The sequence below is a fragment of the Dama dama genome, chromosome 27 (genome assembly GCF_033118175.1).
Source record: "Dama dama isolate Ldn47 chromosome 27, ASM3311817v1, whole genome shotgun sequence".
NCBI lineage: Eukaryota > Metazoa > Chordata > Mammalia > Artiodactyla > Cervidae > Dama > Dama dama.
In genome coordinates this window covers 50,329,683-50,356,292 of record NC_083707.1, presented here as the reverse complement: position 1 = coordinate 50,356,292, position 26,610 = coordinate 50,329,683, and the positions used below count along the sequence as shown (strand labels likewise).

The window sequence follows — 26,610 nt, the reverse complement described above, 5'->3', positions numbered from 1 at the left end:
TGCACCCACAGCAGATGCTGCTAACCAGTGATCACCCCTCTGCCCTGATGAGCCAGGAAGCCAAGAACCCCTCTCCATCAGCATTCTGAGAGCCCCTGTTGACTGCCCACAGCTGGTTCTCAGGGCAGAGCCGATCTGCATGGACGGGCAGGCTCTCTCTGAGCTCCTGCCCCCACTGGGATCAAGCCCCCACCATGTTCCCCAGGCACACAGTCTGACTTGCTGCTGTTTACTGAGGGCCTACTATGTGCTGGGCACCATCACACATGTTCAACAATGTTTGAAGCTCCATGGCACATGGGGGGGAAGGCATAATTATCCTCGACATGAATAAACACAGTGCCAGTGATTTGTGCAGGGCAGGCACCTGTCCCCCCTCCTCCCTTCCGTTTTGAGAGAAGTGAAGTGACTTGCTCAAGATCACACACTAGATGGGGGTTGAGCCCACTTCCTGATCCAGGCTTGGTTGCAATCCTCGTGCATTCTGTCATCTCCTATGGGGGCTCCTGCCATGAAGTTCCCACTGCCATCCCTCTCACATTTGAGGGCTCACTTTTGTTTCTTTAGTCTCCCCAGTTCCTTGGAGGAGAAGCATTTGCCTTGATCCTTTAAATCGCCTTGGAAACTGGCATTCCTTCTAACGGTATCAGCCTCTGACCTCACAGCTTCCTCGATTCTATTCACCAGCCATCCATTGAATACGTCATCTTCTCTCTTGCCTCTGGGCCTCCATGTAAGCCATTTCCTCTCTTCCTCTGGCTAATTCTTACTTCTCCTCTGGGTCTAAGCTTAAATGCCCCTTCATCTCGGAAGCCTTCCCTGATTGCTTTGTTCCCTCCCCAGATTAGCTTATCTGTCAGGCTGTGTTCTCCCCTCTTATACTACTTTCTCCCTTTTAGTCTGAGCTTTAATCCCTTGTCTTCAGTGTTTGATTGGAAGCTTGGAGAGGCAGCGACCCATGTGCATCACTCTGGCCCCAATGTCTAATTCTTAACTTACTTAATGATAAATAATATTTGGGCACAACAATCCGCCTGCAATGCAGGTGATCTCGGTTTGATTCCTGGGTCGAGAAGATCCCCCAGAGAAGGGATAGGCTACCCACTCCAGTCTTCTTGGGCTTCCTTGGTGGTTCAGATGGTCAAGAATCCTCCTGCAATGCAGGAGGACCTGGGTTTGATCCCTGGGTTGGGAAGATCCCCTGGAGGAGGGCATGGCAACCTTCTCCAGTATTCCTGCCTGGAGAATCCCATGGACAGAGGAACCTGGTGGGCTACAGTCCGTGGGGTCGCAAAGAGTCAAACATGACTGAGCGACTAAGCACAGCACAGGGCAGAACAAATGGATTCTGAGAAGCCCCGTGGTCCAGAGTGTCACTGACAAATTCAAATTTGTGATACTCACTTCTTTTCTCCTCATGAGACGTCACCCAGATGCGAGAATTTCACAAGTTTTTTCCTGATTCGAATCCTGCGTGCGGTACAGTCCCTTTAATAAATTTCATAGAGTTCTTGACTTCCTTTCACTGGTCCGCTTCCCACCCAGGCACCTGGCCCTTTGTCCAGTGGATGCGCCACACACTACCCCCCACTCTTCACACGGAGGCTAATGATATCCAGGGGTTGCGCTCAAAGGTATAAAGAAATCATTCGTAGAGCAGAAAGAATGTTCTCTCTCCTGGTGATTGCATCCCCCTGTTCACAGTGGCAGAAGAGGTGGTATTCTGACAGCTCAGATGACAGCAACAATCTCTGGTCCACACAGCACTGTCACTGCCGAGGAGGAAAGCTGCGGGCGGGGGGCCAGCAGGCCAGGGTTCGAGTCCTCTCGCTGCCTGGGTGCTCTCCAGCAAGGAGCTGCTAATCTGTGAAATGGGAATGACCAGACTTCCCCACCTCCAGATCACAAGAAACAAACCTCAGGTATTTATAAGCCACTCAGTCTATGGTACTTTGTTGTAAGAGCCCAAACAGACTAAGACACCCAGTTCAGTTCAGTCGCTCAGTTGTGTCCAATTCTTTGCGACCCCATGGACTGCAGCATGCCAGACCTCCCTGTCCTTCAGTATCTGCCAGAGCTTGCTCAAACTCCTGTCCATTGAATCAGTGATGCCATCCCCCCATCTCAACCTCTGTCATCCCCTTCTCCTCCTGCCTTCAATCTTTTCTAGCATCGGGGTCTTTTCAGATGAGTCGGCTCTTCACATCAAGTGGCCAAGGAATTGGAGTTTCAGCTTCAGCATCAGTCCTTCCAATGAACACCCAGGACTGATCTCCTTTAGGATGGACTGGTTTGATCTCCTCGCAGTCCAAGGGACTCTCAAGAGTCTTCTCCAACACCACAGTTCAAAAGCATCAATTCTTCAGCACTCAGCCTTCTTTATGGTCCAACTCGCACATCCATACATGACTACTGGAAAAACCATAGCTTTGATTTATGGACCTTTGTTGGCAAAGTGATGTCTCTGCTTCTTCATACCAGGGGGCTAACCCAGCCCATCACGGTGAGGCCACTTGCTCTTAGTGGCCTCCACGTGTCCATCGCCCTCTCCTCCGCTCTCCCTGTGAACACCTCCTTCACTGAAAGGTTATGAGACTCCAAGACTCATGATCTCAAGCCACAGAGATCACACGGGAGGAACGTGACCCACTGGAAGGGAAACGTGCTGATGGGTGCTTGCCTTTTCATTTTCCTCGTCGCTCTAGCAGGAGACATACCAGCGAATGTCACTGGCCTCTTAGACGCAATGAGCCCCCGCAAGCCTGTGAGAGATTCTACATACAAACAGGCCTCTTATGTTTGATGGTCAAGGCCATTAAAACCTACTGGACGTGGAAGCAGGAGGGAAGGAAGTGATCAGCCTTTCAATTATGAGAACTCCCTAGAGAAGAACAGTTCCACTGCCTGGGAAGGGAGTGGAGGAAGGCTGGAGAAAAAAGGGATGGAAGCAAGAGAGCAAGAGGAAGCAGGGAGGTAGGCAGGGGACCACCCCCAGCCCCTGCACCTGCCCGTCTCCCACCCTGGGGTTCTTAAGATAAATGAGGCAAAGAACAGGAGCCGAGATGGGGACACCGGGTTTTCCAGCTGGCACATGTGTTCTTAGCTGGGTTTGACTTCATTTGGAGAAAGGTGAGCATCCTGGGTGTCAGAACACTGCCAGCTCAGCTCACGCCAATCACCCTCACCCTTGCCAGGCGGCTCAGCCGGCAAAGAATCTGCCTGTAATGTGGGAGACCTGGGTTCGATCCCTGGGTTGGGAAGATCCCCTGGAGGAGGAAATGACAACACACTCCGGTATTCTTGCCTGGGGAATCCCATGGACCGAGGAGCCTGGTGGGTTACAGTTCATGGGGTCACAAAAGAGCAACTGACACTTTCACTTTGCCAGATGAGGAGACTGGGACCCAGAAAAGGGAAATGACTCCAGGTTACTCAGTGAGGCGGGAACCAGGCTTCGTGGAGTGCCCCAGGCTGCCGGTTTGGGGTGCAGGCACCTCCAGTGGTTTCTTGGGCCCCAGGACCACCACGCGAAAGGCCAAGACAGCCTCCATCAAAGAGGAACGGTGTCCTGACCAGGCTGCCAGACAGCAGCACGCGGCCAGGACTGGCGGGCTGGGAAGGAGCAGCCCCGCCTCCTCAAATCATTAAGTAATTATTCAGCAACGGGGAAAAGCGTGGCATATGGACCGTGTGGCAGCAGCTGTCAGCCTTCCAGACTGGGATCCTCTCCCCTCAGTGACAGCGGCGCTAGGAGCCAGGCCGGGCTGGGGGAGGAGGAGGGGCAAGGGGATGGTGACTTGGTCCCTGTCCCCACCGAGGATGCGCAGGGCTGATGCCCAGCACGGTGCCGGACGGACCCTGGAGGGACAGAGCCAGTGTCTGCAGCGTCGGGAAGGCTCCAAGTCCATTTTGGACTGGGGAGAGCCGAGCCCCTACAGGCCAGGGGCAAGAGCCCCCGCTGTCTGTTCACGCGAAACCGAGACCGTGAAGGAGACACAGGGATGTGTGTGGTCTTAAGCCTCAAGGTACCAGCGAGACAGTGGGCACTCCGAATCTTGAAAAGAGGCAAGGTGGGGCCCGAGCTGGAGGGGTGATCAAGGGGGAGAAGGAGACCAGGGAGCAGAAGTGAGGAGACAGAGAAGGGGGGGCAAGGGAAGAAAGAGGGACCCCGCCCCACCTCACCCCCAGACGCCTCTCCTGCCTCCTTACTGAGTCTCTGGGCGGTTGTGAGCGCTTGGTACCCAGACAATCCTCGCTGCCCGGAAGCCTTAGACACATCATTAAAAGTCCTCACTGCAGAAAGTGCTGGAACTTTGAGAAGGGCAGCAGCGTGACCAACACAATACAGACAAACATAATCATGCCGCGGCCAACGACTCCACGCCTCTCCTGGGTACCGGGAGTCCCAGGCAGGGACTGGACTCTTTTTACCTGCTGGGCATCGTTAGCTGGAAGCCCGGATCAAGCTGGTAGCTGGGCCAAGTGCCTGGGTGGAGCAGGGATGCATTCCTTCACCTTGCCCTTTCTCTACAGGCTCCAGATACACCAACCTCAGGATTTAACGAGTTCTGAGCACCAGCAGAAACCAGGCTGTGTCCTCCTCATGCTGGAGTTCTCTGGTGCTGGGAACAAGAGAAAAGGCAAGGGTGTGGGCAGGGAGCTGCCTGGGGAAGCGCCCAGCCACTCCCAGGCTTAAAGGCAGATCCAGTCTCCAAGCCACATCTTAGGAGGAAGGCTACTGGGTAGATGTTGCCCTCAATACCTATCAATGCTCTGAGGCCAGAGCAAACTGGGGCTCAGAGGGGTAAGTAAGGCAGTTGACTGGTGTGCATCATAGACAGAGCTGCCTTCCAGAACAGCTTCTAGAAGGGGTGGGCTGGAAGGAGCTGCCTTCTCCAGTACTGATCACCTCTCACTTGGAGTAAGCAGAGAGAGATGACCATCATTCCCCAGGGTCTGTGGTCCAGTAAGTCCTGTGGATGCCAAAATCTAAGGATGCTCAGTGCCTTACATAAAATGGCACAGTATCCGCAAATAACTTGCAGACATCCTCCCATATACTTCAAATCTCAAGACTATGTACAATCCCTAATACAATAAGGGCTTCCCACGTGGTGCTAGTGATAAAGAACCTGCCTGCCAATGCTCGGAGATATAAGAGGCGCAAGTTTGATCCCTGGGTTGGTAAGATCCCCCAGAGGAGGGGATTCTTGCCTGGAGAATCCTATGGACAGAGGAGCCTGGCAGGCTATTGTCCATTGGGTTCACAGACTCAGACACGACTGAGCGACTTGGCACTAGTACAGTAAAAATTGCTACGTTACTAGGTGCTGGAGCATGGAAAATTCAAGTTTTGCTTTTTGAAACTTTCTGGAAATTTTTTTCTAGCAGTTTTGACCTCCAGCTGTTTCAATGTGCAGATGCGGAACGCACAGATACAGAGGACTGTCGCCCCTACTCACCGAGGGTGGTGGGAGCAACCCCTACCATCAGTGAGAACCTTCTAGGTGGGAAGAAGTTTGCTGTTAGAGTAAGACTTTATATGACCAATGACAAAATCATTTTCTTTTTTCGAGCAACAGTGTGACTTGTTTTTGGTTTAGAATCTGTCTTAACCGCCAAAACTGCAAATTAGGATCCCAAGTGTGGGTGGGTAGAGAGTCTTAGGATGTAGTGCCTGTGCCCACGAGGCGGGGCCCCAGGAAGTCTGGAGAGGACAGCAGGGTGAGTTTTGTCAGGATGGAGCCAAGGGGCTGGCAAGAGTCCTGATTGACCAGAACTGAGGCGGAGGGCCCGGGACCCACGGTCCACTCTTATCCCTTTGTTCAGTTTTATATGATAAAGGTGAGCTTTTCCTTGAAATAAAACAAAAAGCAAACCAAACACTGACTTTGATCATCCTCTCTTGGACCTGTGGATCGATCTGTTCCCTTGTTCTTCAACACAACTGCAGACAGAAATGGGCTGTCGGCTTCTACCCCACGCCCACAGGCTCCAAAGAGGCTCTGATTTCTAATGGGTTGTCAGAAAAGGCGACGGGGACGAAGGCCTGGAGAAATCTGAGAGCCCCCTCACCCCCTGCGCCTATGCTCAGGGTGTTTCCTGAGCCTGGGCTTGCCTGTCTCTTCCCACTCGCTGCTGGGGTCTCCAGTGGGATCGCTTCCCAGGGGAAGCTGGTGAGGGCTGTGACCGGAGAGAACAGGGGGGAGGTGGTGATGTGGGGGAGATAAGACTTTTTCTTGGAAATACTGCCATCTGTTCCCTTTTCTTTCAGCCACACAGCCTCAGCTTAGGTCCTGGATATCCTGACACGTCCAGAGCCTGCATCGGACCCCCTCTAGCTTTCGCCCCACTGTAGCAGCAGGGTGCGAGAACCACGTGCATTGGCTTCCCTGCAGCTGAGAGCACTGTAGCCCCCGTGGCTTCTTCCATGAACAGGTTTAGAGTGAATGAATGAATGAATGAAGCCTCAATAGCCCCCATACGCTCTCTCCACCACCTTCCTGCATTCTCTACAATCCATCCTCCTTTCTTCTTCCAGTGATATCTGAAATGCATCTGATCATTTCATTCTCCTGTTTTACAAAAAAAGATTTTCAATAGCTCCCCACTGTCCAGAGGTTGAAGCTCAAGCTTTCACACAGCTCCCACATCAGACCTGATTATCTTCCTGTCTCAAATCCAACCACTCCCCAAACCGCACCCCACGACACACAGACTGTGGCAGCAGTCCCTGACTGTTTTCCCAGCACACACAACCTGTATGTCAGTGATCCTGTCCTCTTAGGGTCCCTGGAGCAGTGCCACCAAATGTCAACCCTGCCAACCTCAGAGTAAACTCCCTTCTCCAGGATGGTGGGGCACAATGCCTATACCCAGGCAGTCATCTCACGCGGCTGTACCTCTCTCGTGGGTCATCCTTCCCACTTCTGGATGTCCCGAAAGCAAAAGCACAGTGGCTGGTTCATCCCTATATCCCCGATCGTGTACAGTTTCTGATATACAGTAGATGCTCAATAAAAAGTTGATGGACAGGTGAAGAGATGGGTGGCAGCAGGCTTAGGGACTCGAGAGTGGAAACTGTTCAGAAGGGGCACTTGGGGAAGTGATTCATAACAGTGCCTTGCCTGAGGGGTGACGTGCTGGTGGAAGCGTGGTCAGCTCTCTGGACAACAGTAGGATGTTCACGGGGAACAAGGGGGCGGCTGAACGGTGAGTGCCAAAGATCAGGCCGGGCTTACAGACTGCGCTGGGACAGCACCCACCAAGGTATGAGGGACAGTGAGGTCCAGTGGGAGCTGATCGGAGGTGTGGAGGCAGATAGTTGATTTAGTGGGAGTGTTGCAGAGAGTCCAGCAGAACTGAAAGAAGCTGGGACCAGAGAAGGGCTTGTGCTGGCCGATTCCCAGTAACTGCTTTCAGGCATCATGGGCACGGCAGGAACAGACCAGCTCAAGCAAAAATAAACCCAGACGGCGACTGCAAGCCATTCCCTTAGGTGTTCGTTTTTTTCCTTCTCCCAGCTTATAGATCATCACACTGACAAACTCAGGATGCTAAATTCGGGTTGTTTACCAAGACTCCCTCCTCCGGCTCACTTGTCTACTTTCCTTCTTCAGAAGCAGACATGCCAAATAGCAGGGACTTCCTACGAACTGTCCTGCCTGATTTATCCGGGAGCCTCAGCTGTCGCAGACTGTTCTCTCCTTGTGTGGTTGCCCCACAGACAGCAGTAAAATGAAGATGAAAACACATTTGCAAAGCAACTTTCCACTGTCCAAAGCATTTGCGTGTATTTTAAAATATTTAATACTTCCATGGAATATTTATCGCATCGTTTTGTACCGGGCAGTGGTGGGGAGGACCCAGGGCAAACCAAGCAGACACGATCCCTGGCCCCAGGGAACATATAGTCTGGGGTTGGAGAGGCAGGTATGACATAGATACTGGGCACAAATAGAGCCTATGCGTGACTACAATTGTGATGAGCGTGTGATGGGAAAGTATAGGAGGCGATGGGCAGGGGGGACAAGGAGACTTTGATAAAAAATGGCAGGTTCTCTGAAGAAGTGACATCTAAGCTGAGACCTGGGGAGTGAGTAGAGGCTCTCCAGCTGGTGGAGTGGAGATGGGAGGGCTCTGGGCTGGATGTCCTGGGGACAGTGGCCAACGCAGGCCCTCCGACAGTCCTGGTGTACGCTCCCGGCTCTCGGGTCCCCCTTGACTATGCTTGGGTGCTCTGAGAGGGGCGGGGGGATTTGCTGAGGTGCTCAGGCTCCATCTTCTGTTCCCAGAAGCTGCCTACTCTGACTGACCAGCTTTATGTGCCCCCAGGTGCAGAAGATGCAGGTGAAGAACCAAACAACATCACCTGACTCTCAGGAAACAGCCAAGGGAGACGTACTCCTGTGATATTCCATTTCTTTTTATACAAAGCTTCAAGTGGATTTTGGGGGACTGCCTGGAGGAGGCAGCGTCTCCCCTGGAGAAGGTGCCCGTCAGCTGCAGTGGAGTGGTGAGCCTCTGGCTTATGAAAGAACTCTGGGTTCACGTTCGACCTCTGCCACTCACAGAAGACGTGACCTTGAGCCTCAGTTTCCACATCTACTAACCGGAATATTAACACCTTCCATATTATATCTCACAGGGCTTTTGTGAGAGTTAAAAGCAGTAGCCCGAAGGCAGTGTGAAAAGTAAATACCACATAAAAGATGGCTTCAGTAATAACCCCCATAAATATTCTTCATGTCCCCACACCGAATGACAACCTCTGATAACAATGTACCCCAGCTCATTTACACTTCACACGGGTATTCCCAGGCACGCATCAGTATCGCCTCCATCTTACAAATGGGAACCTGAGGCACAGACTGGCGAAGGAACTTGCCCAAGCTTACCCAGCTGGGAAGTGGCAGGGCAGGACTTCAAAGCCCAACAGACCGCCTCCAGACCCCATACCCTTACCATGAGGCTATTCGACCCCATGGACTGCAACTTCCCTGGCTTCCCTGTCCATTGCAAACTCCCAGAGCTCACTCAAACTCATGTCCATTGAGTCGGTGATGCCATCCAACCATCTCTGTCTTCCCCTTCTCCTCCCACCTTCAATCATTCCCGGCATCAGGGCCTTTTCAGATGAGTCAGCACTTCGCATCAGGTGGCCAAAGTATTGGAGTTTCAGCTTCAGCATCAGTCCTTCCAATGAATATTCAGGACTGATTTCCTTTAGGATGGACTGGTTGGATCTCCTTGCAATCCAAGGGACTCTCAAGAGTCTTCTCCAACACCATAGTTCAAAAGCATCAATTTTTTGGCGCTCAGCTTTCTTTATGGTCCAACTCTCCCATCCATATATGACTACTGGAAAACTCAAAGCTTCGACTAGACAGACCTTTGTTGGCAAAGTAATGTCCCTGCTTTGACACGACTGAGCGACTGAACTGAACTGATGCTGTCTGAGTGAATTAAATGCCCCAGGGCAGTGAGTGCTAAGAGTTGCCCCAGTAATCAGCCTGTGGAGCTACTGAGCAAAGTGACACCACAGAATTGCCTCTAGCTTGCTCTGTGCCCCTTGACAAGGGACTATCTTTCTCTTGTTTCCCTTTCCTTCTGTGACCAGGGACAGCAATCACATTAATGGGCTCATGGTAGGAAACCCCAAGAAAGCTGACTAGCTCCTGTTGCGAGTATCAAGTGGCTATATATAGTGTCTAATAATCTCCCGGCAGCAAGATCCTACACAGACTCTCACAAGCCCATCCGTCTTCCAGCCGCAGGCTAGCTAGTCTCTGCCACACTGGAGAGCCTGTGGTGCTCTGCCAAGTTCCAGGGCCATTTTGGATGGCTTGTCAGCATTCACCCCTCATCTCTAATCCCACAGCTTGGAATGTGCAGCAGAAGGCTCCTGTGCCTTCCGTCTTCGCTCTCTGCACTCTTTCCCGGCCATCCCCTTGATGAGCACCGCTCTCTCCTGCTGCCCTGTCTTCCATCTAGAGTGTTCTCCCCTGCTAGTCCTCATCCCAGCCCATATTCTGCACTCCAACTCTGATCAAGATCCCCTCAGAACAGCCACTTGGGAGTTTAGAAAAGAGGATGCGGGGGGTGGGGTATGAGGCCAGTAGATGGATGGGGAACAGCCAGTCACAGGCAAATGGTGAGGAAACATCTATCTGGATGATTCCAAGGTCACTTTCTGTTCCTTTTCTTTCTCTGCAACGTTCTCTCTACTGTGTTTTTTTTTTTTTTTCCCCAAACACCCAGACCCCTCCCTGTTAGCACCTCCAGAAGGATTTGAGTCTAGCCATCTAGACTTCTCCGTAACTAAGATACCAGGTTCCCTCTCCCAGGGGATCTATATTTTAAGCCTTAACACTAACTATGGAATGAAAACCTGTGTCCTGGTTAGGAAAGGTTAGGCATCACCTTGGCTATTTAGGGGAATGGTAAACTGACATCACAGAGGTCATTTCCTCAGGTGCCAAAAAAAGGAGAAGAGAGGGTCATGGAGCCTCTTTGAGAAGGGTAAATGATGTAGTACTGTCACCACCAAACACTGCTGCCTTTTGTCTCTGTTCAAACAGCTCCTGAGTCTTTTGCTTACACGACTGAACAAGTTTGGAACCCTCCAGATACCAACGACAGGTGTTACTTGGTTCTCAGCCAACTAGCTGATTCTAGCCACTGAGTGGTACCAATCTGGTGATTCCCTTCCCTTCTCTCAACCCCATCAATTTGCTGACATCAGCTCTCCCCTTCTCCTTCAGCCTCCCAAGCGTTATTTACAGAGGGAGGCTGTTACCAAGGCAACCAAATGTGGACATTATTTTACACTATCATATTCTGTTTTTCCCTTCACTCTTCTCTCCCCCCCCCTCCGCCCCACCCACCCAAATGAACAGTAATCCAAGCAAGGTCTCCTTTCCAAAGCAGAAATCCAGATCTTCTTGCACTTCAGTCCTGCCGGGAGGCAGCTGCAGAGAGAGGAGGCAGCAACTCAGATGCTGTTCTACATGTGGGCCAAGCAGCCATGTGACGTCTCCCTTTCCACTGAGATGGCATTAAAATGCTCAGATTGGAGTCTTTAAACCAACTGCTGTTCTTTAGCCACTAAGTCATGTCCAACTCTTTTGTGGACTGTGGCCCTCCAGGCTCCTCTGTCCATGGGATTTCCCAGGCAAGGATACTGGAGTGGGTTGCCATTCCCTTCTCCAGGGGATCTTTTCAAACCAAGGATCAAAATCGCGTCTCCTGTATTGGCAGGTGGATTCTTTACCACTGAGCCACCAGGGAAGCCCTTTGAATCAATATAAACCCATAAAAGTGAAGACAACAGGAGCATAAAAACCAAAAGACAAGCGTTTTCACAACATTTCTGAAGGGGTGGGAATTTGGAAGTCTCTGCCCAGGAGGCACGTTGAGGGCGGGGCAGGGGCAAAAGAGCAGGGTGCTCTCCAGTCCCACTGACACCCGGACTGAGGGTAACAGGCAGGTGGGAAGTAACTCCTGAAACTGGGATTCTGTGCAGGTTTGCGCGTGAAACCGCTGGATGCTCTTCTGCATCACCCCAGGGGTCTCCCTCCCCTTCCCGCTCTCTTCTTAAACCCCAAGTTCTGGGAACGTGGTTGTCACTTGCGGTGGAGAATCAGGGGCAGGATGAGAGTTACTGGGGAAGGGCACATTATTGTCACAAATCCACAATGCAAATGAATTTGACATCTACTGGTTTTCAATTTTTAGAATCAATCTATAGGTGCGTATGTCACCAATAAAAGGTAAATATCATCAAATTTGACACGTAAAAGAAAAGATTCAGTAGCAAATAAAATTTGGAAGGGGGAAAGGAAGGAGGAGGGAAGGAAAATAAATACATTCTCAAACCAATTTGAAAGTCATTGCTGAACTCTAATGGAAAGAGAAAGGAAGATATAGTGACTATAAGGACTGGAAGTTAAAGGATAAAATATAAGCTCTGTAAAAAGTGATAATTACTATCAAAGTCAGGTATCACAATGCTTATTTTCTAGTGAGAGAGGAATTAAGGATTCACCAAAAAATAAATTACACCTAACAATATCAGGTTATTTCACAGGCAGACAAGCAGATTTTCACTCTCTAAATTACTCCCTTTCCCTGTCTTGTTCTTTTTTTCTAACAACAAAAATGAGCAAAACCAGAAAAACCACAACAGAACAAGTAAAGTACATTATTTAAAGATATGACACTAAACAACAAAACAACTAAAGAAATGCTTGAAAGTTTGCAGTCAAAGATGGGAAAGATCCTGGTAGCTTTTCATTATGATTCCCTTTTGAACTTTTTTTTTAAAAAACCATGGCTTGCAGAGATTAAAGTGAGAAAGACTTAGAAGTCATCCACTTACTGTCAACCTCACGGTCACCAGGGCAAAGCAGAAAGGATGTTCTGAAGATGGAAAGTTGCTTTGGTTCCGTGGGACAAGATGTTGAGAAGAAGAGAGGGCTTTGAGAGCTGCCTAGAGGACCATCTTGTGAGAGCGTGGGTCTCTTGTCAGTGACTGGGCTTTTGTCTCACTGCCCAATCCATCCTTCTCCTCACCTTCATCAGGTGCCTTGACATTTAACCCACTGATTCTCAAACTTAGCAGCATATTAGAACCACCCGGGAGCTTTTTAAGCTCCTGATGCCTCAAGAGAATGAGAAGATAAGCCAAAGGCTGGGAAAATATTTTTGCAAAAGACATATCTGATAAACAACTGTTATCTAAAATACTCAAAGAACTCATAAAGCTCAACAATAAGAAAACAAATAACCCGATTAAAAAATGGACCAAAGATTTAAATGGACATCTCACCAAAGAAGATACACAGATGGCAAATAAGGATAAGAAAATATGTTTCACATCAGCATACAGCCAAGAGGAGCTAGTTTTTCATTGCTACAGACAATTGTAGAGTGCTGTAGGGTAGATGCGTGTGTGCCCACGTGTGTGAAAGCAGCCACCATTCCTGCTGCTTCGGCAAAACCATCCATACCATTTTCTGTCAGCAAGAAGAGGAATGTCCGGAACCAAAGCCAAATGAATACTTAGGGCATAAGCCCAAGCTTCCCCTCAGGTCAGTTGGTATGATGTCAACAGAGGTCCCTAGAACTGACTCCAGAATGTCCCCCCTGCCCCGGTGAGCCATGACCTAGAGCAGCGGTGCTTAAACTTGAATGAGCATCAGAAACACCTGGAAGGATCCTTCAAACACAGATGACTGGCCCCACCCTAGAGTGTCTCATTCAGGAGGTCCGGGATGGGGTGAGACTGGAGAATCTACGTTTCTAGCAAGTTCCCAGGTGATACTGATGTTACTGGTCTCAAGACCAGCCTTTGAGAACCACTGGCAAAGGAGAGACTTGGAAGATGGAGGGTAGGGGCAGAAATGCCTTTCCCAAGGCAATACGAAGCCATCAAGAAAATGATGGCACTGTAGCTGATCTGGTCTCACTTTGAAGACTCAAGACTGACGCTGATTTGTTACCAACCATCCCCTGCAGGGTGCTAATCACAGAGGAGCATTTGAGCTTTGAACAAGTGATGCACCTGGCTATGCTATTCTCTGCTCACATATGCCATGATAGATCTCATACCCAGCACTATTTAACCCCTTAAAACATCAACAGTAATCAAATGAGGGGCATCCGTTCTTTCCAGGGATATCAGCTGTAAAAAGGAGTTCTATTCAATACTTCCCTGAATTTATATTATAGGACAAAGCTGCCACTGAAAATAACTTTCCAACAGTCCTGCCTACCAGAGAAGGCAATAGCAACACACTCCAGTACTCTTGCCTGGAGAATCCCAGGGACGGAGGAGCCTGGTGGGCTGCCGTCTGTGGGGTCGCACAGAGTCGGACACGAAGTGACTTAGCAGCAGCAGCAGCAGTCCTCCCTACTTGAGTTTAGGCAATTTCTTGGACTCTACTTATAAAACAAGGGAAGGAAAACGAAATGCATATACCAGCAAGGTTTCTCTAAACCAAATTTGGAGTCAGTACTTAGTAATTTAATTTAGAATAATCAATTGAACAGTTGTCCAAAACCCATTCCTTAAAGTCCCCTGGGATGGAATTCTTTAGCACTGGTGCGTAGGCTAGTCTTTGCAATCTCCAAGTAAATTTCCTCTTCCCCAAAACACAATAATGCATTTCAGCTGACAACCAACAGCAGCCAAGCAGTGGGGAAAATAATTAGCAAATTCACTAATTATGATTCTGCTTACAGTTCTTTTATAATGGTTATCATTTACTTAATTAGTTATTTAAATCCCCTGCCTTTCACTAAAACCGTTAAAGGTCATTAATGTATACTATAATGTTTGGAAGGCCACAAATACATTTTGTTTTACATATAAAAATGTAATTTATATAGAATGTCAAGTCTGAGGGGTTCTCAGAGGTAATGTTGCAGAACATTTTTTTAAAAAAAGATCTCACAGAAAACCAAATACAAATGATGGAAAAACACTAACATTCTAAATAACTTCTAACAATATCTATAAGACAGACTCTGAACTATGCTATTTAATTGATTCCATTTTCAGTATAAATTCTAATCATTATAAAGACAATGAGAACACTGAACCTGATTCTTATGTAATACTTGTCCAGTTTATGTCTAAATTTTATTAAATTTATATTATTGAAAAAATCCTGATTCACAGAGATAAGTTATAGTAATTGTGTAAATAGCTTTTTGAAAAAGATATAGTTCACTCTGACAATGTTAAATTATTTTTTAAGTTAAAAAGAGATGGCAATGAGACAAGTGCTCGGGCCTGGTGCACTGGGAAGACCCAGAGGAATCGGGTGGAAAGGGAGGTGGGAGGGGGGATTGGGATGGGGAATACGTGTAAACTCTATGGCTGATTCATATCAATGTATGACAAAACCCACTGAAATATTGTGAAGTAATTAGCCTCCAACTAATAAAAAAAAAAAAAAAGAGATGGCAGAATAAACTTTCAGGTGAGCTAAAATCAAATTAACACTTTGAGTGTGCTATACACAACACATCTGAATGTGACTGGGGGTCATAATTCTTAAAAGAAATTTAAAATATATTTTAAAAGAAGTTCAATGCAAATATCTATGCAACATCAAAGTACCTTCAAATACAAAAGATAAAATCTTTATGAATTTTCTTTTTTTACAGATGAGGCAATCAGGGGGAAGGCAGACAGGGAGACTTGCCCAAACCCCACAGAGGGATTAGTGACAGGGTAAGCTTTGAACCAACTTCTCTTGACAACATGGCCAGGCCACTTTTGGTGTTCCATGTTTCAGAGAGAGAACACTTGAAACAGATTATTTGTAGAAAGTGACTCCTCTAGGGTCCTAGGTGACTAGTGAAAAGACAAAGAACGGAGGCTGATTTTGTGTCACCAACTAGACTTATTCAACCATTTTTACAGGTGGCAGCTCAGATGATTCTCCTGAAATTGACAAATAATAATCGTGGGCAATAAGTGAAAAAACAACACCGATTTGTGAATTTGTAAATAATTTTTGTTTGCTATCAGACATTCACTTTCTCCTTTTCTAGATACACTCATAGAAGCCAGCTCCATCTGTAGGTCTGTAAGATGTTCCCTCTTCTCCTCCCCTGGCTGCTCAGCTACAAAAACACAGGTGTGTGTGTGTGTGTGTGTGTGTGTGTGTGTGTGTACAGGTGTGTGTGTGTGTGTGTGTGTGTGTGTGTGTACAGGTGTGTGTGTGTGTGTGTGTGTGTGTGTGTGTGTACAGGTGTGTGTGTGTGTGTGTGTGTGTGTGTGTGTGTGTACAGGTGTGTGTGTGTGTGTGTGTGTGTGTGTGTGTGTGTAGATCATTCCTAATTTGAGATTGGGGTGCCATGCTGCTGACGGGAACCCAAGAGGGCAAAAAGTCCACTTTGTAGTAAGTCTTTGATTGTCAGTCTCCTTCAAAACATCGCATACCTCATTGTAATAGGAATTTTTCTATTCCCAATATGGTGGTCTTTGCCATTTGCCCTTTGCTTTTATGTATGTGTATATATAAAGATCAGGCTTACCCAGTGGCTCAGGGGCAATGCAGGAGATGCAGATTCAATCCCTGGGTTGGGAAGATCCCCTGGAGGAGGGCATGGCAACCCACTCCAGTATTCTTGCCTGAAAACTCCCATGGACAGAGGAGCCTGGCGGGCTCCAGTCCATGGGGTTGCAAAGAGTTGGACACGACTGAAATGACGGAGCATGTATAAAGATCACATATGTGAGTGGATGTATATAAAGAACATTGGGTTGTGCCCACACTTCCCAAGATGAATCATCTTTCAGAATTACAGGTTTGTGACACATTTGAACTGTTTCTATTAGGAGGACAAAAGAATGTGAAGTGGCTAAAAATAGCATATACTGACACTAGTTCAGACCTCTGTTAGTTGATGTTAGAGATAATTACTAGAGAAAATTGTATATAAATAGCATTGATTTCCCAAAATAGACACCTTGCCCTGCTATTGGGAGGTCCCTAATGGTCATCTACCAGGTGAGCTAATCAAGGGAAGAAACTCTCAAACCAACAAAAGGACTTAATTAGATTATGGTACATCACCCATTAGGGAGAAAAACTTCCATTCAAAAAGAACAACATTTAAAGAGATTAGAAAATGTGCAGGATATAGCACTAAGTGATAAAGGGTTACAAAGTATGATCCTTTTTTTGGTTTTAAAATTATATAGAAAAGAGATTGGAAAGGTGGTCTTTAAAATTTTTGATTGCTATCTGCAAGCAGTAGATTATAGAAATTTTTCCTCTTTATAATTTCCTTTGTTAGTCACACTAATTTCCTGCAATAACCATAATTTTACAACCAGAAAAAAATCGGTAAAGGAAAGGTGGTTTGACATTGAGATTACAGTTCTTTCCCATTCTTCCCAAACTCTCCTAATAGAATACAAAACTTTCAGAGATCACTCAAATCAGCAGCAGGAATAAAGTCCTTTTGGTGTGCAAATTACAGTCACCTCTCCATCTCCACATGTCCTACCTCCATAGATACCAAGAACCGACTACAGGACTTAAGCACCCAGGGATTTTGGTATCTGCTGAGGTCCTGGAAACAATCTCCCACAGACACAGAGAAAAGGCAGATGACAAGCTGCTGTCTTGGAATTGAGCTAATTTGGCTCGACTGTAAGAATTTCTGCTTTCCAGGTTCACTCCCTTTCCAGTCATCAAGCTTGGCATCAGCCCTGAAGGAATTACTTTCGTTTCTTCAAGGCAGCTTGCTTACTCTCCCCATAGGCAGAGGTTGAGCTGTAATTTTGCTGTTTTTCTCCATCCCCTGGATATCTGAAGGGGCGAGTTCATTTCAGCTCTGGGCACCAGGTGCTCCTTTGTGATTTCAGAGGCAGCTCTTCTGCCCCATCCATCTGGTCACCCACGTGATGTTCCCGGGCTGTGCCCCAGGAGCCCCTGAGCAAGCTCCCTTCTCTGGCTTTGGACACTGGCTCTGCTGCTGAGGAGCTAAGACTCCTTCGGTGAGTTGTTAAGCCTCCCCGAGCCTCAGTGCCTTGTCTGAAGGAAGGGGAATCCTCAAACCTGCTCTGAGGGCTAAGATCACACACCTATGGAGTTCTGCTTGGTGCTTGGCACGTAACAGGCTCTCACTCCATCAACAGCAGTTGCTATTTTTTTTAATGATGCTGCTGTTGCTGCTTCTCGGTTCTTCCTTCCACGGAAGAATCTGGTCTGTCTCTAAAGGCTCCCACATCTCTTTTTTAAAAATCCATATTAAACTTTTAACAGAAATGCTAATTAAAGACACTTTCAATTAGGCATTTCAAAAAAGACTTTTCTTTTAATTTTAATTTTATATTGGAGTATAGCTTATACATCACTGTGATAATTTCAGGGACAGCAAAGAGACTCAGCCATACATACACATGGATCCATTGTCGCTTAAACACCCCTCCCACCCAGGCTGTCACATAAACATTGAGCAGGGTTCTCCACGCAATACAGTAGGTCCTTGGTGGCTATTAATTTCACATACAGCAGTGTGTACATGTCCATCCCAAACATCCCAACTATCCCTTCCCTCCACCGTTCCCCCCTACCCCACCTCCCCTGCAACCATACTTCTTTCTCTAAGTCTGTGAGTCTGTTTCTGTTTTGTAGACAAGTCCATTTGTATCATTTTCTCTTAGATTTCGCATGGAAGGGATGTCTTTCATGCCCACGTCACCATGCTAGCGCATCTTCAGTAACTCAGCAGCACTAAATTCATGTTTCTGTTCTCCTGGCTCCTCCTCTTGGCCAGCTCACCTCCTACCTTCTGTGACTTCAGAAAGGTGGGCTCCCAGGAGGAAAGGGAGGCCAGAAGCAAACACAGGAAGGGTCAGGGTATAGCAGTGGGGAGCTCCAAGATTCCTCTTGTCGTTTGTATGGCAAGTGTTAATGCCTCAGTTATTCAGCTGCAAGAGGAGGGAGGCACTGCCTTAGTGGAGGCAGAAGGAGAAACTGACATATGAAAGGCCAGCTACCACCCTTGGATGAAGTATGTCATGCAAGTTGGAAGGCTTGTGACTTATCATAATATTTTTCTAAGACTTCAAGGCCTCCAGTGTTAATTCGAGGGCTGTAAACTCTGCCATAAGTGATCTAAAATGAGGGAGAGATTTTTTTTTTCCACTCTAGAAATAGCTGCCAAAGAGACAGATTCCACCCAATGCTCACTCACATGCTGCCAACAGAGCGTCAAGTCTCATCATTACCCTGGGATAAAAAGATGGACATGGAGTCAGAACCGGCAGAGAGAGAAGAAGGTCCGGCATTAACTGAGTGCTTAACTCAGGTACTCTATCCGACACAATGTCCTTGAAGCTGCACAAAACTCTCTTTGGGGCTGTTTTGGGCTGGACTGTGTACCTCCTAAATTCACATGTTGAAACCCTAACTGCCAGGATAACAGAATGTGACTGTATCAAGTAAACTGAGATCACATAGGTGGGTCCTAATGGACACCAATAAGACTGGTGTCCTTATGAGAAGAGGAGATTAGGATACAGATGTGCAGAAATACAGAGGTAAGACCATGTGAGGACACAGTGAGAAGTGCCACCTGCAAGCCAAGGAGAGAGGCCTCAGAAGAAACCAAAGTTGCTGACACCTTGATTTCCGACTTCTAGCTTCCAGACTGTGAGAAAATAAATGTCTAGAGTTATTTTGTTACAGCAGCCCAAGAGACCTGATACACCTGCTACAGGTACTCTTCCCATTTTTCACATATGGGAAAACAGATGGACAGAGTGCCCACGTTGGAATCAGATGGCTGACAGCTGGCAGAGTCAGTCCTCAAACCAGATCAGTTTGACCCAAGGCCTGGTCTACTTTACTTTAGTGACTTCTACTTCAGCTGGTGAAGAGTGAGGGCTTTGCAGCCAGTGATCCTGGGTGGTTTGAATCCTAGCCCTGCCATTTCCTGGCTCTGTGGCGTTGAGCAAGTTACTTAACTTCACTGTATCTGAGTTTCAACATCTGTAAAACTGAGCCACAGAAAGAGCCCTACTTGGTTGCTTGTAGAGGGGATTAAAGAACTTAAAATTGGTGTGAAATAAAAAGATATATATATGTCTCTGCTCTGTTACTTGCTACTATTTAGTCTTTGATCTTGCTTCCTGACACAGAGCTCTTATATTCTTTGGAATTTCTTGAGTGATCAGAGCATCTCTTGTTCTATTGAGATGACTCTTGATGGGCTCCTGGATGGAGGCTGATGACCAGCAAGACTAAGCCATGATAAGAAGCTTGGAACTTTCAGCTCTACTTCTCATTTTCCAGAGAGGAGACAGGGGCTAGAAGTTAATAATTGATTACGCCTACGTGGTGAAGCCTCCATAAATCCTTAAAACATGGGTCTGGAAAGCTTCCAAGTTGGTGAATAAGAATGCATCCAGGTGTTGGGAGGTGGTACACCCCAAACTCAACAGGGACAGAAGCTCCTGTGTTCAGGACCCTTCTGGACCTCACCTTATGTATCCTTTAATATCCTTTGTAATACACCAGACACCTAGTACATAAACTGTTTTCCTGGGTTCTGTGAGCCATCCTAGCAAATTAACGGACTCTAAGCAGGCAGTCGCGAGCACTTCTGATGGACAGCCAACCGGTCAGAAGCATAGGTGACAATCTGGACTTGCGATTGGTGTCTGCAGTGCAGACAGTCTTGAGGACCAGCCCTTCACCTATAGAATCTGACGTTAACTCCAGGCAGACAGTGTCGGAACGGAATTGCAGAACACCAAGCTGGTGTCACAGAACTGGTCAGTGTCAGAGAAAAGCCCACACAATCTGGTGTCAGAAGTGTTTTAAGAAAGAACAAAGAAAAAACACAGCATTTTCCCAAGACAATGCAAAATACTGACACATAGTGCTTGACACACGGTGCCCAGTAAATACTAGCTAATATTATTATTACTACAATTTTCACCATTAGTGTTACTATTACCATTATTATGATTGAAGGATCCTTAATAATCTGGTCTAAACTTTTCATTTTATGAAATCAGTAAAGTGAGCTCCAGAAATGGGAAATGTCTTAGAAGGTCACAAAAGCCAGTAATCAGGATCAAGGCTAATGTTCTTTTTTTTTTTTTTTTTTTTTAAATGGTTAAATTTATTTATTGAAGGCTAATGTTCTATCCACTGATGTTCAAAGAAACAACTGTTTGGACGTAGGCTTTAGTTTCTAGTGGTTTTTAAAGTGAGGGGAGGGTGTGCGGTGGATTAAAGGCAACCAGGAGGCTGTGATGGGAACAGGGAGACTGCAGTCCTGGACCCTGTGTTTCTCGTCTATAAACACAGATCCTCTCACACACCCCACTCAGCCCTCCAAGCATCACTATGAGGCCACAAACACTTATATGTAAAAGAACACGGATGACATAAGGCACTGGCATGGGCTCTAAAACAAAAAAAAAGAGCAACTCCTGAAATCCCTTGCAGGCCAAAGGGCAGGACAGAAGATACACCTTAAGCCCGAAAAATTAAGATTTGGGGAAGTTCTAAGGAGATTCAGAAACATCAAAAGATTCCCATAGAAAAGCAATTGATGGACGTGGATATTAATAGATCTTTAGGAGGCTGCTGAAAATAGGGCAAAGCAGATGTGTCACGTGGAATCTTTCATACAACTGTGCAGCTAGGAACCAGCACCGCGTCTCAGGCAGGAGAGGAAGCCGCTGCCTAACAGAGAGGAGGCAAGAGAAGCCACAGCAACTCCCAGGCACGGAGGCCCGGGACCAAAAAGGCCAGGCATTCAGTCCGCAAGGGTTTCCTGAGCACATTCTAGGTGTTCTGCCCTGTGCTCGGCACGGGGGAGAGAATGAGCACAATCAGACACAGCCCTGGCTTCCCGTGGCTGCAGTCAGGCGGGGCAGAAAATCACTCAGATGGAAGGTGAGCTACACTGAGGTAAAACACTCGTGGGGAAGACAGCCTGAGGCCACAGGACCACACGACAAAGGGGTTTTTAAGTCTAAGAAGGCTTTACTGGGATAAGGGCGCTTAAGCTGAGAACTGAAGGAGCAGCAGCAATTAACAAGGCAAAGAGGGAGGGGCGTGTGGGGAGAGCATCTGGGGAGAGGCCCCAAGACTGGAAGGAGTGGAAGATTCAAGGAAGGGACAGAAAGCGAGAGTGGCTGGAGAGCAAAGATGTGGCAGAGCGTGGACTGAACTGAGACTGAGAAAGCGGGTCAGACCCTGGGGTCTAGTGGGCAGGCCACCGGGACGGGAGGACCAGACCATGGCGTTTTGTCAACAGGATCAAAGAGCTTGGTCCTCAACTGCAGTGGCACGTCACCGAAGGGCTTCAATCAACAGGCCACACGATCACATTTGCACTTAGTAAAGATGATTCTGACTGGTGTGGGCAGTGGACTGGTGAGGCTGGGCTGCGTGCAGGCAGCTGGCTGGGCAGTTCTGAGGTAGTTCAGGGGACTGAGGGTGGGACCATGGCTTGATGATGTGGGTAAGGATGGAAACAAACGCGTAATTGTGAGGCAGATTTAGTGTAAAATACACATAGTGGAGCTAGTGGTAAAGAAACCGCCTGCCAATGTAGGCAACATAAGAGACATGGGTTTGATCCCTGGGTCCTGAAGAGCCCCTGGAGAAGGAAATGGCAACCCACTCCAGTATTCTTGCTTGGAGAATCCCATGGACAGAGGAGCCTGGTGGGCCGCAGTCCAAGGGGTTGCAAAGAGTCGGACACGACTGAAGAGGCTTAGCACGTACATTCCATAGTGAAGGGCTGGGAAGCTGGGCAGGGCGGGGAGGGGCATCAGAGGTGAATCTCCAGCTCCAGCTTGAACCACTAGACAGATGGGGATGCGAATGCTGAGATGAGGAAGACCCAGAAGAGGGACGGGTGGGTCCTAGAATCGCACTGTTTGAAGTTATGTGACACCCATGAGGAGATGGTGAAACAGGAGACATTGACACATGCTGAACACTCACTCTGTGCCAGGCATTCTAGGAGGCCCTGGAGACAAAACAATGACTAGATTCCCCTCCTTCAGACACCTCGTGCTCAGCCTTGGCCGCACGCTGGGATCACCTTCGAGCCTGACAGCTACTGATGCTTAGGTCCCACCTAGGGGGTCTCAACTACTTGGGCATCAGGGTGTGGAGGAGTGGGCCTGGGTGACTCTGTGGTGGAAGTCAGGGTTGAGAAACTCCGCTGCAGAGCAGGCAAGGCCCAGCTCGGCCTGCGTCTAGTCACATAGGAGGGAGAAGTAGCAAAATGACTCAAGCTCTTAGGCCTCAGAGAGTTAGAACAGAAATATAAAACACATGGGTATAATAGGGATAATATTCTTTGGATATTGAACCAATATATTTTCATCCTTAGTAATTTCTGGTTCCTAGATGTTCCCTGGCTCCCTCATGAAGAACTGGGCTTGGCTGTCTTGGATCATAGAGCTTCTCCCATGACACAGAGAAACACCTGTCATGGTTACGGGAGAAACAAAGATGAATGACAGATGATCCCTTCTCTGAAAGAGCTGATACTATAATACAAGATGGAAGTCAAGTGTAACATAAGGCGGGTGTGACCCATGCCAACATCTAGGACAAAATAAACGCCAACGGACATCAGCCTGCTCGTGTTGTACACTTCTTTCCAAGTCACTTCAATGGACCACTCAGATTCCTCACTCCCGGAACTGAACTCACCTTGCCCTTGAACTCACTCTCAAAGCAGACATTCTTCAATTTTCCTGGAAAGAAAAAAAACGGGCAGCCAGGCTGAAAAGAAGTAGCATGTGCCAGGCAAACCCTACGTCAGCCGCAGAGCCCAGAGCTCACATCCTGCCCCCTCCGGGAGCAGCGCCCAGCACCGCTCAGAACCTTCCCACTCACCTTTGCTTTGGGCTGATGGGAAGGGAGGGCCCGGGTTTCATCAGGCCTGCTTGAAGAGGAGAAAAATGAGGCACCTGGGAGATAAGAAAATGCGGGAGTGGCAAGGACCCAAAAAAAAATAACAAACCTGAACTTCAACCTCCAACAAAACTAGTGTTCCCCACCCTCTGCCCTGACCTCACTGTCTGCTCAGTGCCCAGTGCTCCCCGAATTCTTCCTGATGCCCCCTGACTAGAAGCAAAGTAACATCCCACTGTGAGACCCTATAGTGCTGGACTGTGCTTTGTCTGAATGCCTTAGGATGGAGAGCTGGCTGACAGACAGAACCTTCTAGAGTCCTGCCATTCTCCAGAAGTGACCACAGATAAAATCAAACCAACACTCAGCATCACTGTCCACCTCCACTCTCCTGAGGACACTGGTAAGGAGCATCAGAGGGGGGCCCAGACCTCCGGGATTTCAGAGTAAGGCGGAAGGAGTTAAAGGTTTTATCCCTTCAGCAGTGTGAGGTTGAGATGATCACGGTGTTTAAGTGAGACAGATCTGGCTGCCCAAGTGGTTTGGCCTGGTGAGTCACTAAACAAAAGGTGGAGGTGACAAGAATCACACCCTCAGAAGCTCTCGTGTCCTCAACTATCCCAGAGACACACTAGAACATTCTCTGAGCTAGTGCGTGTGACAGTATTTCAATCAACTAGGGCCCCTGCTCACTGATTCGGAAGCAGGACTCCCGGGCCCTCTGGCCACCCCAGCTCAGGCCACTGGACCCGGCCCTGGCTGCCTGGGAATAGCTGTCCCTTTCCAGGCAAGTCCTTGTTTCCAGGCAATCATCTTCAGAAAGAAGGATTTCACTTTTCCCTAAAGATCCCCCGTGAAAGGGACTCCTCAGTGCCCTCAGGGTCTTCTAGACTTGACCAGGACTTCCTTATGTCCGTCCCACCTCTCTCACCACGAGGTAGAGAAGAGCTAAGCTGACGCTCCCCCCCCCCCAGGCATAGACACCTGGGACAGGTGACAGCCTGACTCAGTCCATTTCCTTATTGCCCCAGGGACGCTGGTGTAAAACTGTAACCTCTGTTAAGGTTTCCAGTAAGTGACTCCATCAGTTCAATAGATCATTTATGACCTTCTCGGCATTGTACTCAGCACAGTTCAGTCCAGACTCTTTGCGACCCCATGGACTGCAGCATGCCAGGCTTCCCTGTCCATCACCAACTCCCGGAGCCTACCCAAACTCATGTCCATCAGCACAGTAGTACGTATTAAAAAAAAAAAACAAACAGATCCAGTCTCTCTCCTCAAGGAAGATTAAAGACCAGAAGATGCTTAATATTACTCACAAATGTCCACAAAGAGAGACCGCACGTGAATGTGAAAGAATCCAAGAGAACCAGTTGAGGGAAACACCACAGACAGAGGGCTCCCGTGAGCGGATGCTTCGAAATCGAAAGATTAGGACAGTGGATTGTGACAAACCACAGAGAAAAACCCCACAAATCTAATTATATGGAAATCAAGGCAATGGCACCCCGCTCCAGTACTCTTGCTTGGAAAATCCCATGGATGGAGGAGCCTGGTAGGCTGCAGTCCATGGGGTCACTAAGAGTCGGACACTACTGAGCGACTTCACTTTCACTTTTCACTTTCATGCATTGGAGAAGGAAATGGCAACCCACTCCAGTGTTCTTGCCTGGAAAATCCCAGGGACCGGGGAGCTGCCGTCTATGGGGTCACACAGAGTCAGACATGACTGATGCGACAGCAGTAGCAGCAGCAACAAGAAGAAAAACTGACTTCTTTCAAATGAATAGAAGAAACACGGGCATACGCACCACCAACCACAGCACCCATGGGCTTGGGAGAATCCCCGCAGCCTGGGGACAGGGCAGCCGAGCCCCAGCGGTGACCACTCCAGGCCATGTGACCTCCAGAGAGTAGGCGGCACTTCCGGGAGGCAGCAGCCTGGTAACACCCACCCCGGGCCATCTGAAACCCCACTTTCTCCCCTCAGCAGCACGACATCCTTGGCAGGTTGGACACGGTGGGATCCTGGCTGGTGCCCCGTTGGCCTGGAGTTCAGGCAGCCCCCGACCCCCCGGGGTCCCTCCCTACGGCCACCCATGGATTCCAACAGCAAAGAACACTCACATGGCACTTCCAAAGCTCACTTTGTGCTTTTACAAAGATCTCTGATTCTGCCACATCCCTGGGGGGCAGGCGCTCTGCGGTTTTTCCTGCAGCTCACGGTTCTGTTGAACCATTCCCCGCTGGGTCTAGCATCTCTCCGTAAGCACATTCCACTCTAACAATTTTTCCACCTTTGGCTTCGGGACATCTTCACTATCCACCTCCCTGGGAAGGACGATGTGAGGGCCAATGGTCTTTTGCCCTCAAGGGACTTAGTGTCTATCTGGGGGTCATAACTGGAGAGTTAACGTTGAGGAGGCACCAGAAGGCAGGGTTTGGGTGAGTACTCAACAAAATGCACAGATCCTGATGCAAAATCAGCTCACAAGACAGAGAAAGCACTGGTCTGGATAAAGCAGGAAGCGACAAAGTACCAGAGGGGTTTGAACGATGTCTGACAGTAGAAACACAAGGTTTTTGTGGTGGGCAGGGGTAAGGTTGATTCTCATTATTCATGGTAGTTATGTCCTATATGGCCTCCCCAGGTGGTGCTAGTGGTAAAGAACCTGCCTGCCAATGCAGGAGATGTAAGAGACGCAGGTTCGATCCCTGGGTCAGGAAGATCCCCTGGAGGCAGGCATGACAACCCATTCCAGTATTCTTACCTGGAGAATTCCATGGACAAAGGAGCCTTGGTCTCTAAAGATACTGAATTAGTTACCTCAGAACCACTGCTCCCAGGGAAAATATAGGGTCAGGTCCCTTGGAGCCTCCCTTGATTAGAACAGTGGAGCCACTTGACATACATGTTGCTGAATTTCCCCTTCCTTTTTCTGGGTGTACCATATTGTGGACGCATTAACATTGAACTCTGGGTCAGCAGCACCATTACACACACCTGAAGGATGCGTATCAGATGTGTGCTACACGCATACTCTCCTGAGGGCACATCACAGTCTTCTTGCCCTTAGGAACTCTAGACAGCCCTGCAGCTCTCCACTCAGGAGCATTTTAAACAATGAAATCACCGACAAAATGCACAAAGATGGCACTAAACAGGCACAGAAAGGAAGCTTGC

The 26,610-nt window shown here is 48.2% G+C and overlaps 1 protein-coding gene across 6 annotated transcripts in view; it reads right to left on the bottom strand.

The window, feature by feature from the left end:
• The window catches only part of MAPK4 (mitogen-activated protein kinase 4), a 166,569-nt gene that overhangs the window by 71,315 nt on the left and 68,644 nt on the right, over nucleotides 1-26,610 (bottom strand). Inside the window, exons 2-3 of one of the 6 annotated variants that reach the window (XM_061131069.1) lie at nucleotides 23,406-23,479; nucleotides 23,220-23,263 (exon numbers count right to left, since the gene is read on the bottom strand). The exons of 3 other annotated variants lie outside the window; for them this stretch is intronic. The gene's annotated coding sequence lies outside the window, so the exon portion shown is untranslated. Of the gene's footprint in view, nucleotides 1-4,431; nucleotides 4,623-23,219; nucleotides 23,264-23,405; nucleotides 23,480-26,610 lie in introns of all 6 variants that reach the window. 2 more of the 6 variants (XM_061131070.1, XM_061131068.1) reach the window with 2 other exon arrangements.